The following is a 14219-nucleotide window of genomic DNA, read 5'->3' as shown; positions in this document are numbered from 1 at the left end:
GATGTCTCTCTTCATATAGTCTAGGGAATTACATCTCAGGTCATTTACTCCCGCATGGACTATGACTGAGTCATACTGGTACTTGCTGTCCAATGACCTGAGTGCATGCATAATGTGGTGGATCCTAGCCTCTGATAAACAACTGACCATGTCATACTCCTTACTCAGCCTGGTGAGAAGGACATCAGTCTTCACATGATGTGGCCTCCAATGACTAGAATGTTGGATTGTATGATGGCTTGCCATATGGGCTTGGAAGTAGAGGCTCTGTGAAATGTGACTGTATGTGTTGATGTTGGTGTTTGGGTGTTGTTTTGAAAGAGTGCATTTGGGGCAGCTGACGGTATTTGTTATGTGTACTTCATCTAGCAGGTCTTTCGGGTTTAGGAAGGTTACATTTAAGTGCCTCAGCATATGTGGGTCTATATGTCTGCTTTGAAATGTATGTGATGGGTGCAGTGTGTGTACAATTGACAACTTTATTGACATTAGGAGTACTTTTATGTGAGAGCTTTGCCTATAAGGACATTGTGTAAATACGTCTCACATGCCATATCAGTTTGTTTGAGAATTTACTGGCTGTCAGTAAACATGAGGCAATTTCTAATTGCTTCAGGCTGCCCATATACACAAAGCTGGTAATGGAGATAATGTGAAAGTTCATATCCATGGCAACATACATTTTTTTTTATTTATTAGACAGTTGGTCCGAGAATAAAAAAGCAAATGTCAGGAGTATCCGATTTGCAACTCTGGTGACAGGGCTTGTCATTGCAAACTAGTTGCCCTGTGTACAAGTAGGTATTGCTAAAATTTTGCTTTTACAGTGTCTGTGTCTGTACTAATATGTACTAATATGTAGACCCTTCCCTCACCAGGAGTAGAATAAAAGCACAAATTCCAAGCTGTTACCTATGAAGCAGTTATTAGGCTTTCTGGTGATTACCAGTCTTCAGGAAATAATGCCCCCATGTTCCATCTGTCTCCAGGAGAAAACAAAAGCACTAATCCCAGGATGACTACTAAGAGGCAAAATGTGGGCTTTCTGACATCTGGTGGTCTTGCGATACATGTTTAAAGGTAAGATAAAAAAAGTGTGCAGCTTTAGATGTCTAAGTGGAGAGCCACTAATTGTGGGAGATTGGCATAATGGTTAAGGTGTTTATCTTACAAACGGAAGGTACAGCGTTTGATTCTCATGTGCAGTAATTAGATAGGCTGAAAATGGCCCAAAAGGGTAGTTAGCCTAGTACTAATCTATGAATCTAATCTAATTTTAAAAGAGCAAGATAGATTAAAAGGGGGTGGGCACTTTTGTATTCTTGTTGTATGGAATACAGTGGGATGGCCGATACATTTAAATAGTTAAAGGGGAATGATTTCACAAAATGATAATTTTGTGCTTACTCTCAACAGCCAGTGAAAGCAGAGAGGGAATGAGACATGTGGTCAAATTAACATAAGCGGCAGGCAACTAGAAAGGCAGTTCTGTTTAAGAACACATCAGCAACAGGGTGGAAAATCATTTCTGTGGTCTCTTGCCTAGTTTTAATATGCAGTTAAAAGCAGAATACAAGTAAAACACAATGTAAAAAAAAAATCACAGTATGCAAAATAGAAGGCAATAAAGTAATACAAAATGCAAGAAAGCAAAAGCAAACTGACCTTTCCCTCACAGCAACATGTGGCAGAGTCTGGGTGAGCTTTTCCAGTAAAGTTAAGATTCAAACCCTGTACATTGGGTATGTCAGATAATCACTTTAACCATTATACTCTCCCACACAGCACTTTTCTATCTTTTTGAACTTTATTTTTTTCTCTCTTTGCCTTGTAACCTGATAGAGTTTCTTGTGCTGCTACTGAGTCACTTTACAGAAGCTGATCTCCAATGCCCTATGTGATAACCCAACACTGGACCGGTAATCAAGGAGCCTCAATCCTCACCAGTAGAAGTAGTGGGGGACATTCACTGGGAGGATAACAGGTACATAACAGTTTTTCCAGATGCAGCTCTCTGCATCAAGTACAGTTTCCCTTAAGAGCACACAGAGAACACAGTCAGTCTAGAGCTGTTTTCTCCCTCTTTCTCCAGATCCCCAGTAAGACTTCCCACTGGCACAGCTATAGAGTTCAGCCCTTAGCCAAGGTTCCAATACAAGTCCTCCAACACTGTCTCTGTCCAACAGGTGCTTTGTATCCCTGCCCAAATAGCTGACACACACACTCTTGTAGATCTGTTTTGCACACACACACACACACACACACACACACACACACACACACACACACACACACACACACACACACACACACACACACACACACACCTGGGAAAAGCTGGCACAAGTTTACTAGCTGCACCCTTCTTCCCAGACTATAAAGTAATTTTCACTGCCACCAGAACTCCTTATCAGCTACTTTAAGGCCCTTAACAAAGGGTGTCCAATTTTACTGTTTAATAGTGATACTGATACATGTGGTAGTTTGACCAACAGCAAGGCTGTTATGAGTGGGCCACACAGTGTCACCAAATAAATATGCAAGTACTCTCAAAACTTACATATCTCTACACAGATCAGCCACAGTTAAAGGTTTAAATATATTTAATAATAAATAATAAAAGAACAAGACAATACTAAATATATATTCACATTGACATAATAGTTCAAAACCGCAGGAAATATTTAAAACAACACTGCAGGGCAGTCTCAAATAAATAAAGAAAAACATCTAAACTAAGCTTCACTAGATTCCTGCCTGAATCTAAGAGTATTATACGATAACCTAAGAACTTACTAATAGAGCAAGGCAGATGTGATGAATGGATCTTGCTGTTGTCAGTTCCAAGACATAATGCAGAATGCTCTACCTCACTAAGAGACTTCTCAAATTGTTGTGTCTTTCGGCTTTTCCCGGTTAGGGGTTGCCACAGCAGAACTCGGTCCGCTAATGTTTGGTAGTGGATTTTTACGTGCCGCATTACCAGCCCTGGCACACAACCTTCAACAAAGGCACGCCCTTTCACGCATGCCTCCACACAGAAGATGCTCTAGCTGAGAATCAAACGCGACAACGTTTTGCTCTGAGGCGACAATGCTACCGCAGCACCACCACCGCAGTAGAAGAGACTTCTCAAATTAATATCTAAAATATTACTGCTGGAATAGCTTGCAGAATACATCATTTGTGGTCATCTGACTTCTAGTTTCCAGGCCAACCCTCCCATTGCTAAAAGCTGGGAGCATTTCGCATCTACCGTTAAAAATATACAAACAAGGGCTTTTCCTCAGATCTTTGGCAGATGCTGGAAGTCATAAAACAATTGGATTCCTTCATGCTTCAAAAGTAGCAGTTAATTAACTCCAACTACAATACAGAAAGCTTCCTAGCATAGACTCAGTGTCTCTAGCTGCATTGAAATCTTGAGAGGTAGCCTCTTTATTGCTTCCTATAAAGTAATTTAATTTCAGATATTTTTCTGTTTTTCTAGACTGAGGTTAACCTCCTGTATCCCGGTTTCCACTGTTGAAATGTATACATTTACACAGTTACAATAGTGCATATACATTTCTGTTCTCTTCCAGCAGGGAAAACTGTGGATAAATTTTAAATACAGCACTTTTACAAATACCCTTTTAACACAAACATCTGTAGAGAGCAGTTTGGTCTACACATGACATACATTTCTAATATATTAACTAACACAAGAATCTTGCATAAGCCATTTCAATATTCACCAATGACATATAACTATTTACAAAATTCCAGCTAGCTGTGCTGGCAGTATATCCTTTCATCACACCCTGTTCTTTGCTATTGCAAATACTTTCTTAGCTTTTTTGTTAGCCAACTAGTATTCCTTCCTAGCCTGATCTGTATTTTCTATCTGCCACTTTTTCCTACAGTCTTACTTTCTTTTGATGACTTCCTTGACTCTGCATTCCACCACCAGCTTTCCTTATGTACCTTATTTCCATACCTGGCTCAGCCACATATCTGTCCTGTGGTCCTCACACATGCTGTTTTGAGGTATTGCCATTCTTGCTCAACTCCACCCATTTCCTCTTCTTCTTGGGGTACCAGAGCCCTGAGTAATTCCTTGAACTGTTGTCCTTTCTTTCCAGTCAATTTCCAGGTCTTCAGCCTGGTCTCTGTTGACCTTAGAGCCTTCTCTGACCACTGCTTGCAACTTATTGTGGCAACCCGTTTATGCGTTGAGAATGACTTTGCAATCATGATTCTAACCCAGTGCCCTTTCCTTACTAGGTGGAAGTCCACCTGAGTTGCATGTTGACCACTCTTGTATGTGATTTTTATGACTGTCTTGTGTTGGCTACTATCAAGCCATTTGGCAGACAGAAGTCTAGAATGGCCTCCCCATCTTTATATCCAGTTCTGTCTGTTTCAACAATGCACGCAAAACAAATCAACCATTATCAACACCAATTCATGTTGCCCTGCTTTTTATGTAGTAGGTCCTGCAACTGCTGTATAAATGCCTAGGGCATCAAACAGTGGTGTCTGATTGCCATGAGTCTGTCACTAATTCTGGTGCCTTCTGAAGCCTCTCTCTCAACAAAATTCTGTCCTCCGCATGAGTAGCTGCACCATCATTCCATACAGATGATGTCCAGCCTCCTCTGTACCATCCACTTCCAAGCTCCAGCCTGTCAGTGAACGTACATTGAGTGCAGTAATTTTTAGTTCATGTTTGGCAGGTTGATTCGTTTTATGTCAGGTTTTTGCTCAACTGAGCTATCCCACGTAACCCAGACTGGGCAACTGCGATCAGTAGAGGGCCGCACCCATCAATGACCCTGGCATAGGTATAGGACAGAGTAGGCAGTGTCCTCAACCTTCGCCCACTTGGTGACATTGACCACATCACCTAAAGCCATATTTTTACACTGTTAAGTGCCTAGCCCTGCCATGGCACACAGTCTGTGCTCTGTGGTCTCCTATCTTGAGGATACTATGCATTACAGTAGATGCCCAAAATGGTAGTGCTCCATTCATTGATAAGCTTGAGATGGAAAAACTCAGAATGTTTTTCACAGGTCAGAACAGCACAAAGAGGCACAGGGAGAATATGCAAACCCCAAACAGGCATTAGCCGGAGGTCAGGATCAAGCCTTGTACCTTGTATATTGGAGGCAAAGAATTTAACCATTATGCCAACTGCTACATAAAAACTTATGTACAAATCTAAGCAAAATACATGGAAATACTCACTGGTTGGGAACTTGGTACATACTGAAATTTATTAATGCATTTTGTGGAACAAAGAGTATACACAAGTGCTGAGCATGCAAACACATGAACAGATCGTCATGAATATACCATAATGGAGAGGAATATGCCCCCTGAAGAATCTTGGCAGTAGTGAGAAAGAATGAAACACAGCATGAATATAACACAGAAAAAGAAAAAAAATAAGAAGGCCAAATATAGTGCAGTCTCCACAGCTAAAGACCATGAATCCAACAGTTTCAAAAGACACTTTATTCACAAAAATAAATCAATGTGTTAGCACTTTCATTTAAAACCATGTTAAACTTCATCAGGCATTTTAAAAATTGTTACATCACATTGTTTTGTACTACCACTTCATTTTTCATTGGACCCTCAATATAACCTAATAAATATTAAGAAGATGTATTAAGTATTTTTAAAAATATATATTACAAATAGTAAAATATGTTGGATTTACTCATATGTCCCTAAAAGTGTTATATCAAATAATAAATATGACTATAAATGGAAAGTTAAAATAGCATTATAAATATGTCATATAAATACATTAGAAATTCATGTAAAAATCATAAAATTACATAGACAATGCATAGGAAGTACATACATTAGAAAAATAAGACAACCTTCATAAGGAATTGCACCTTAATTAATTAATTTTCTTTCTTTGCAGGGCCTTCTGTTTTAAAACTGGTACAATAGAGCTAGGTTCATTGATTCCAGGCCAATTATCTGCCTGTACTCTGATTTGCCAATTTAATTCTTTTAGCTGTAACTGCGCTCCCCTCCTTTGCATATGTATTTGCTCAAATTGTTTGAGAAATGTGGGAAAGAGTTTCTTGACATTATTATCAAATATAGACAACTTGACATAGATGTCCTGATTAATGAACTGACTGTTTTGGACAAAGACATTAGGGATGATTCATCCTACAAAAACAATAACTATGAAATCCTAAGGATATACAACAGTATTGGTCAGCAATTGTTAAAACTAAAAACTGTAAGATGGAGAAGCTTGAAAGGGACTTAAACCAGTATGCTAATGGTATTGCCTACCCAAAACCACCAGGGGGGCAAAGGAGAAATAGATTTTACAACAATGCTGGTAACAGTAACAATGATACAAATAACACTAGAGATGGTGAGCTAGAACATGACCGACTGTATAGCCAGGAGTTTCCTGAGTTAAGGAGGTCGGAACGACAAAGAAATAAAAATAACCCCCAAAATATGTACAATCAATCAGCGGGGTTTCAAGGGGCCAAGCCAAAAACCAAACACTGGAGAACTTAAACAATGACTGTGGTGATAGGCTGGACCCCCATTCCATCAAGTATGCACAATATTCTCAAGTATGCATGAACCAACAGCATTGTGATAGTACTAATGTAAATGTGAATGCTAACATGATCAAAAGGAGATGTATAACTTGTCAAATATACACATAGATATGCATATGGCTGATGTATTATCTAAAGGTACAACGTTTGTACCAACAAGTCCCTTTGATTTCACCAATGCCATGATTGATTTGAAAGTATTTTTAAGGAAATTGAATTTCAGTTTATTATATCAAAACTACATAGACAATGAGAGAAGTAAATTTAGTATTAGTAGTATTTACAATGCCCCCCTTGCACCCTAGATTAATCACATATGAAAAAATGTGTGAAACTGTGTTGAAGTGTATAAATAGATTAAATAAGAGGGCAAATTTTACATCAAACTTGAATGAAAGAGAACAAAATATTGTCAAAACATTAAAAAGTGAAACTGTAAGGATTATGAAACCCGACAAGGGGGGAGGAGCAGTTATTATGAGTCAACATACTTATAATATGAAACTGAGTAATGTTTTAAACACAGATACTTATGTTGAAGTTTCACTTAATGAGTTAAATGGGGCTTATAGAAAAATGTAACAACAATTAAATAATATATTTTTTTGAAAGACGGATTAACTTGGACTTATATAACTATTTGAATATAATTACCCTAAGAATTCCTGTCTTTTTTGGAACCCCTAAAATCCACAAAAGTATATTTGATCCCCCCCATGCGCCCATTTATGGATGGAAGGGATTCCATTACTTCTGCATGTATGAAATATATAGATTATGAGCTCAAGAACATCTTAGGGAAAGAATCACAAATATGTAAAGATTCGTGGTCATTTTTACAATATATGAATGATATTCAATTTGACCATAGTGACATCTTGGTAACAATAGATGTATGCAATCTTTATACAATAATTCCACAGACCATAGGTTTAGAGTGGGTTAATGAGATGCTTATCCATCGTAAAGTTGGACATGAGGCAACTAACCTTATTATGGAACTACTAGAAATGGTGTTGAGCAATAATTTTGTTACTTTCAACAAGAAGTATTTCCTGCAGAAAAAAGGCATCGCCATGGGGTCACCTTGTGGGGAGCCTATGCAAGCATGGTGATGGTCTAAAGGGAAATTAATTTTATATTCAATTCCAAGTTTAAGACATGCTTAAAGTCTTACCACAGATTTCAGCATAACATCAGCATTATATGGACAGGGCACAGGAGTTATTGAATGAATTTCTTGTATATATAAATGGCACTACTGAGTTTGTGCGGTTCACTTGGGATACCAATGCAGAATATATGAATTATTTGGGTGTTCACCTAGAAAAAGACAGGGGAATGAGATGTACACAGCTGTCATCCATAGGAAACCAACCTATTCCAATTGCTTCTTACATTATAGTAGTTCATATCCGGAGCACCAAAAAAGATCTGTTGTCAAAGAACAACTTGTAAGGGTGGCCCAGATGGTAACAAAATATGATGAATTTTTGGATGAATATATTACTCTGCGTACTATGTCTTAATAGGGAGTATCCTAATAAATTTGTAGATGCATTGATTCAGAAAGTAACCAGTAAAAGATTGAATGGTCATTTTAAACCTATCTTGGATCAATCCAAGATCACCCATGATGTCATCAGTCCGATTTATAGTGATGGGTCTGTTGTGCAGTATGAGCAAAATTGTGGAACACATAATAAGTCTGACTTTACTAAAGCCCTAGTTATTACGTTTACTTAGGATCATAAGTTAATCAAAGATGTATTTGTAAAAAATTGGTCTGTTTTAACAGAAGACCCCTATATAAGGAAGCACACGAATGAGAAACCAAAAACTGTGTTTTAAGGATATTTTTAAACAAGACAAGAGTTTTATGGATATTTTTAAACAAGCCACCTATATGCCTGCCCAATTGAATTTAGGTATGACAAGGTGTGGGGCATGTCATTGGTGCCATAAAGTAAACAATGGTGACAATTTTTATCTAAGAAATATAACATATTCTTTGAAAGGCAAATACAACTACAATTCTAAGACAGTTGTGTATTTAGCTGTGTGCAACTCATGTCCAGTATTTTATACTGGAAATCCGAGAGACGCCTTGCCCAAAGAATATATGAAAATGAGTATGCTATAAAGAAAAATAATCCAAATAATGCTTTAGCAAAGCACATTTGTGAATGTAATAGTCACCATTTTTCTTATATGGCCATTGACCATATGAATGTTGAAGAGAAACGACCATGGGGAGTACAGTTAGAGCTAAAAGAATTAAAATGGCAAATCAGAGTACAGGCAGATAATTGGCCTGGAATCAATGAACGTAGCTCTATTGCACCAGTTTTAAAACTGAAGGCCCTGCAAAGAAAGAAAATTAATAATTAAAGTGAAATTCCTTATGAAGTTGTCTTATTTTTCTAATGTATGTACTTCCTATGCATTGTCTATGTAATTTTATGATTTTTTACATGAATTTATAATGTGTATATATATATATATATATATATATATATATATATATATATATATATATATATATATATAAATAACATATTTATATTGATATTTTAACTTTCCATTTATAGTCATATTTATTATTTGATATATTTATAATACTTTTAGGGACATATGAGTAAATCCAACATATTTTACTATTTTTAATATATATTTTTACCAATACTTAATACATCTAATTAATATTTATTAAGTTATTACATATGCATGTCAATCATACTGAGGGTCCAATGAAAAATGAAATGGCAGCACAAAAGGATGTGATGTAACAATTTTTAAAATGTCTGCACTAACATAAAGTGTCTTTTGGAAATGTTGGATTTGTGGTCTTTAGCTGTGGAGACTGAGTTACATTTGACCTTTTTATTTTATACAGAAAAAGAAAACCTTTAGCTGTACACTGGAGTTACACTGACTAGTGTGTATCTATATGTGTGTCCAGATGTGTGTGTGTGTGGGGGGGGGGGGGGGTGCGCGTGTGTGCATGATGTGTGTATGCATTTGTAGGGGGATAGTCTGATATATCACTGCTGTGCACTTATAGCACTTGTAACTTCTAAAAAAAATCATGTGATCATTTATGATGTGGTTGCATCTTGCTATATGAATTTTTCAGTACTGCTATGCAAAGAAATGTTTGTTAAGGTATGCTTGGCAGAATGCCAACTACTTTTAAATTGCATGCATTTATTTTTTTGCTGATGTGTCAATAAAGAAACATAAATATTTCGTTTTCAGCTAAGATGAACTGTCTGAATGCACACTGTAGTAATTCCTATTACTATGTGTGCAATAATAAAGCCTTAAGCTCTGCCCAGCACACAGTTATGTGCTCCTCTGACTATCTATGTATTTTTGCCCATTTAAAGAATAGAGTAATGCTTTGAAGCATCCAGATATGATTACTTTTATATGAAAGTAAATTTGCCTATCTCACAACTATGAATTCAGTAAAGGTGGTTGAAAAGAACTTCATGCTGTAGTGAGAGCAAAGACATAAAAGGAACATACAGCAGAGAGAGGCAGGAGCTTACTGCAAACATCCCTTGGAAACCTATGAATGTTGTGATTGTTTTTCTAGTCGCAACTTTTACTTGTAATAGCATCAAATATGTTGATATTTATTGAGGAAACAACTTATGCCTTGTTATATGTAAAGTATCTGAACAGAAGGTATGCAAAGTGCATTCTGAACTTCTTCATATTACAAAAAACGGAATGCTCTTTCAGGCTAAATCACATGAGACTTCTGATGTATTAAAAATGCAACACCTACAATCCTACACAAATTTAACACATTAAATTCACCTTTCTGCCCACACTGTAAGGACTAGATAGCTGACTTAATCCATGTGTTTTGGAGCTGTAAATGTGTCTATAAACTCTGGAACTCTCTCAAGGTACAATTGCAAAAAACGGGTTACCATACATCAACATTAACTTGGGAATTACTCTATTACACATTCTCCCACCCAACATACCAAGAAAACAAGCAAATACACTTTTAACAATTTTCCTACTAATGAAACTGTAAATGGCTATATATGATAAATATCTCTTGGGAGGGCTTTAAACAAGTAGCTATACAACACCGTTTAGCTCATAAAATAGTAATAGATAAAATAAACAAAAACATGAAATCCAGAGAAATTTGGGAACAAACCTTTAATATCATATTAGCATAATTCATCACACAGCAACTTAGAAATACACTCTAATGGAACCAAAGAACACATACAAATTCAGATATTAAATAATAACTTGGATATTATGAATGTATATACTGTCAGTATACCTGTGGAATTAACAGTGACAGCATCTATGTACATAGTGTAAGTAGATATGCTTTACGACCTATATCCTGTGGTATTGACATCAATGTATAACATACATATATATATATATATATATATATATATATATATATATATATATATATATATATACGGTCATGTTTTAAGATGGTTTTTATTTGTGACATTTATTAATGTAAAAATAAAAATAAAAATTATTGAAAAAAAAAATGCAACCGAAATGTCATAACTTTTTTGTGTTGTATAACAATGGCGACAACATCAATAGTGCGAAAGAGAGCAATCCGCAGGAGAAGGTTTGGGTACTTATTATTTTCTTTCCTTACTTGTTTGTTTTTTGATGTGCTGAATGACCTGGTCCGTTCAACACTTAAAGCCATGACTCTTGGAAAAAGATAATTACAATGTAATAAATATAAATGAGGTAACACATAATATCTCCAGATAAAAATGTAGTTTAAGTTTAAATATATCTCGTTCGCTTCTATGAGTGGATTAAGCACAGTTTGCAGAAGGTAACTCCCAAAACTCAACTCCTGGAAAAGGGATGGGGGGGTTGCTTGTGCCCCCTAAATAATATGACCAACTGCATGGTTGCACTGTAAAAAAAATGGTATGCACTGGAAAATGGCATTTAGTGCTTGAATGTTTCCCCAGCAGTGCTTCTTAATGGAGATGGTGGCATTGTCAGGGAACTGAGTTTCAGGGAAGATGAAGTTTAGGGTGCTGTGGTTTCTGGACCACTAGTGTACCGTTTTCATTCCTTCTTTTCCCTACACAAGCTTTATCATGTTTGGGGTTTCAGAATTGATGGAGCCACGTTGAGATTTAGAGGGCATAAGGCAGAGAACTAATATTGGACAGGACAGCAGTCTATCTCAGGACGTGCGTGTGTTCATACACACACACACACACACACACACACACACACACACACACACACACACACACACACACACACAAACACAAATATGCATACAGAGTACAGTTTGGTGGATCACTAATTTACCAGTAGTATGTGTTCAGATTGTAGAATGAAACCGAACCACCAATCACTAACCCATGTGAACTTAGAAAGCACAGTACTTTTTCGGTCAACAAAGACAACTTAACTAACTAACTAACTAACTAACTAACTAACTAACTAACTAAATAATGAATTACAGGTTTAGGGCATATGAACACATTTTGGTCTCCATGAGACATGGCAGAGGTATTTAAAAGTTTGGAGATTTTGTTAATTTGGAGCAGTCTAAGGAGAGGGGAGGGGAGGAGTTCTAATTCTGTACTGGAAATCTGTGTCACATAACTTAATTTTTATTAAAAAATATGCCACTAGATATTTTAGACAAACTCTACATGTAAGTTTTGTGGGGATGATGAGCATGTAATTAATACTGGCCAAAACTACTGCTGATTTGTGGATTAAAAAGTAGCAACAAAACTTCCTTTGAAAAAAGTACAAAATGCATGAAAAAGTCCATTTTCATTCTGATTGTCCAACAAATAAAGATGAAAAGAGAGAACCATTGGTGCAGTGGTTGTACATCGGGTTGCGAAAAAAGGTAGAGAATTTAATCTTTGTAGGGTTAAAGTGTTATCGAACAGGATGTCCCATCCTTCGCTAACTGGATAAGCTCAAGAAAAGCTCTATTGAATTCAAAGAAAACAAAATTCATGCTTCTTCTTACAAAACAAAAATTAAAATCATCCCCTACAAAGCTATCTTTCCCTGATCACAACACCCTCTTTGAAATTATGACAAAATTCAAATACTTAGGCCTCTGACCGGACCAGAACCTAGACTTCCAGTGCAAAACAAAAATGAAAATATACAAAAATCTGTTCTGTGCTTGGAACATCTCTTTCTATCAGTTCCTAGAAGATAAGTAGAGGTAAAGGCATTATCTTTGTATCCTCAAATATGTAGCTAAAGGAACTAATAGATAAATGTGGTACATTGGTCTGATAGATTCATATTCCAACATATTCCAACCTCACCTCTGGAGAAACTTTCCACTACACTCAAAGCAGAGTGGCACCCTTGCTACCATTAAAGTAAACCTGGATTATTGGCTGGTCAGTTTCAGATTCTCCCATTGATCTATCTTGTCCTACCCTACATTGAGTCTACAGGGAACTTTTGAATATTTATTTTGGTTATGCATGAAAAGGTCTGCAGACTAATTCATTAGGTCATAGGTTCATAGATTAGTACTAGGCTAACTGCCCTTGTGGGCCATTTTAAGCCTAACCAATTACCCTACATGAGAATCAAACCCTGCACTTTGTGTCTAAAAGGCAAACACCTTAACTATTATGCAAGTACTTACCTGTGAACCCGTAACCTATGAGCCTTGCTCAGCTAAAATATGTGTTACTCTTAATAGCAACAACCTGTAAGAAAAATCTTACTGCCCTGCAAACTATATCCAACAAAATATGTTAGTTTACATACCAGAACTGAGCATCACTGCCTAGTTCTCAGAAAAACAAACGAGCGAGCCATCTATCAGACAGCACATCTACTTCTTAGCTATCATCTGTTTAAAGTACTTAATCAGAACTCCTTTTCCCATGCCATAAACCTGCGCTACACTCAAACATCTTATCCAAAAAATGTAGTACTCATAGCTTCTCAGTCCTTAACCCCAAAACCTGTCAATCTATTCCCTGAGACGCTCCATGCATAATGATATAACCTGAATCGGATTCCTATGGGAAGTTCAAGTTTTCAGATACTCAAAATTCATATTTTTGTGACAATATGATTGAGTTCCATAAAACTCAAAGCTTTTCAATGGGTATTACATTACTGTGCGGATCGGAGAATTTGCCCTTTTCCCCACTGTAATGCATTTTTGGAGTTGGTATATATAATATGCAGAGTGTCGGGGCACAGGGGGGCTTGCCCCCTGCACAAATGCAAAAAAAAAGGTAGATTTTCTTTTTTTTGAAGTTTGAGTTTTTGAAAACGTGATCATATCGTCTTGACAATATGAATTCCGAGTTTCTAAAAACTCAAGCTTATGACATAGACCCCCTAAATCATATAAGCATTCCTTGCATTGTCATCCATTCCATTCAGCTAACTATCTGATTATTCTTTACATGCACTGAACTCTTTATCTCCCCCTTTGGCCTCGTATTCTAGAATTAAACAATATTCTACAATCCAGGGATCACTTGTTACCACCTCTGTCTATGAGTTCTTTCATCTGTCTTGATTTAAGCCTACTCATACTAGCTTCCACGACTGGACCTGAACTAACTACCAGTGTTTCCCACAACC

General features: G+C 36.7%; 1 protein-coding gene across 2 annotated transcripts in view; it reads left to right on the top strand.

Moving 5' to 3' along the window:
- CACNG8 (calcium voltage-gated channel auxiliary subunit gamma 8) overlaps positions 1-14219 on the top strand; it is a 659572-nt gene that overhangs the window by 135713 nt on the left and 509640 nt on the right. The gene's annotated exons all lie outside the window — the stretch shown is intronic.

The sequence above is a fragment of the Protopterus annectens genome, chromosome 1.part1, assembly GCF_019279795.1.
Source record: "Protopterus annectens isolate FY-2018-M chromosome 1.part1, PAN1.0, whole genome shotgun sequence".
NCBI lineage: Eukaryota > Metazoa > Chordata > Ceratodontiformes > Protopteridae > Protopterus > Protopterus annectens.
The sequence above is the reverse complement of the archived record's forward strand: the minus strand, read 5'-3'. Positions and strand labels throughout refer to the sequence as shown.